The sequence below is a fragment of the Rattus norvegicus genome, chromosome 2, assembly GCF_036323735.1.
Source record: "Rattus norvegicus strain BN/NHsdMcwi chromosome 2, GRCr8, whole genome shotgun sequence".
Lineage (NCBI taxonomy): Eukaryota > Metazoa > Chordata > Mammalia > Rodentia > Muridae > Rattus > Rattus norvegicus.
The window spans coordinates 62,396,674-62,398,694 of record NC_086020.1 but is presented as its reverse complement, the minus strand read 5'-3'; the positions used below and the strand labels follow the sequence as shown (position 1 = coordinate 62,398,694).

Here is a 2,021-nt window from a genome sequence, read left to right as displayed (position 1 = left end):
CGGAGGAAGCTCCCACCCCAATGAAGAGTTACAGGCTCCATGACTGCTGAGAGAGGGTGATTCAGTTTCCTTCAGAAAGAGCTCTCACACAGGCTGTCCAACTGCAAATGGTGAGCTCCGAACACATCTACATTGGTAGGTTGTACTATATCTGTCTGTCTGTCTATGTATATGTGTGCATATATAACAATAATAATAATAATAATAATAATAGATCATAAACTTGGGAGGCAGACAAGGGATGTAGATGCATTGCTCACGTATGAAGAGTTTACAAAATGTGCAAGACTACTCTGTCATTTCTCCCTGCTAAGTATTCATGTGTACACACACACACACACACACACACACACACACACACACACACACACACACAGTTAGGAGCATGCACATATGAAGAAATCATGTATAAAAATATAAAGCCTGGGGACTGAAGAGACGGCTCAGTAGGTAAGATTAAGGTACCTGGGTTTGGTTCTCAGCACACTTGTTAAGTGGTTCATACTTCTAACTCAAGCTCAGGGGGTAGGGTGGGTGTGTTATGCCTATGAACTCATGTTTACATATACTCACATAAGCCCACCCACATCCACACAAACTTACCCACACCCATACATATATACACAATTAAAAACAATAAATCTTAAAAAGAAAAATTTGTAATTCCACACATGTGAAAAGAATATGTTCTGATTTCAAAGACTCTTAGAATGTGTTTGCCAAATTTCATATATGTGTGCATATGTGCGTGCGTGCGTGTTTGTGTGTGTGTGTGCATGTGTGTGTGTGTGGTATGATTGTGAATGCATTCAAGGCAGAGGGAATGAGGGAGAAGGACAAGGCTTGCCATGTTTGCCGTGCTCGGGTTGGCCAAGTCCCTTCACTCCTCCCATCTGTCTCCTCTCAGTAGACACCCCCTATCCTCCTTGTAATGCTATGTCTTTCCTGTTCTTCTCTCATACTCCAGACTCCAGTCAGGGATTAATACCATTCACTGGAGTGATACTTGTCAATCAAGAGGTTTTGAAAAAAAATGCATTTCAGATAGTTTGTCAAACTTGTGGGATCATGTCATTTAGTGGAAAGAACATTGGCTATGGAGTCATAAAACAAGTTCAAATTCCACTTTGGCTGTATGTCTCTGAATCTCTTTTACTGAGTTTTCTGATTATCAGTCTAGAGAGGACCATATCTTATTATCAATTTTATTTCTTTCTTCTTCTTTTTTTTTAGAGTAACAAATGTACTTTTAATTTATTTCAGTTAAAAACTCCACAGGGAGGAGGAGCAGCGATTAACTCTGGCCCTAATGGATCAGAGCCATATCATCACTGCATTAGAAAAAAAAACTAAGGCATTATGTCCCACATGTGGTTGGCCACCAAATCTGGTCATTTATATTCCATATTTCTTCTTTAGCTCTTCTACCTTTTCCACATGGCATTTTTCTTGGAAGTCCCTTTTAGATTGTTCCACACATCCCACTTGGCTTTGCCCTTGAGGGTCAACAGCCCTGGCTGATCTGTATTTACATCGCCCACAGTAGCTTGTTTGAAGTGGCTGTAGATGAACAACATCTCTTCATCAGTTGGCTGAGTCTTGAGGTGCTTCACCTCCAGCAGCTTTGTCAAACTCAGCCTGAGACATACTGGTGAGGCTGACCAAATCAGAAAGCATTTCAAAAGTACCTGAGACAGCATGTGTAAAGCTTCAGTGAGGAATCTACTCTCGTCAAAAAGTGGGCTCTCATGTTTCATGGGCCAGTGAGACATCTGGTTGCTCAGGTGGTTGGTTCTTCTTGCCAGTAGGAACATCACTGGGAGCCTTTCTTTGACTTCAAATATTTTCTGTTAAGTACTATTTTGATTGAACGAGCTCAGAAGTCATTCGACTTGCTGGTCATAGTTCTTCAATCCTAAAGACATGGCACATGCAGTTAATGCCTTAAAGAGCAGTCTCAGCTTTCAGTCAGGGCCCCATTAGTATTATTACATAACATGGCAGTCTCCATTATAGAAACC

The 2,021-nt window shown here is 41.1% G+C and overlaps 1 pseudogene; it reads right to left on the bottom strand.

Annotated features, from left to right (window-relative positions):
- Window positions 1–1,395: 1,395 nt before the first annotated feature.
- Window positions 1,396–1,647, bottom strand: Dbi-ps2 (diazepam binding inhibitor, acyl-CoA binding protein, pseudogene 2; annotated as a pseudogene).
- Between the last annotated feature and the right edge of the window lie 374 nt (window positions 1,648–2,021).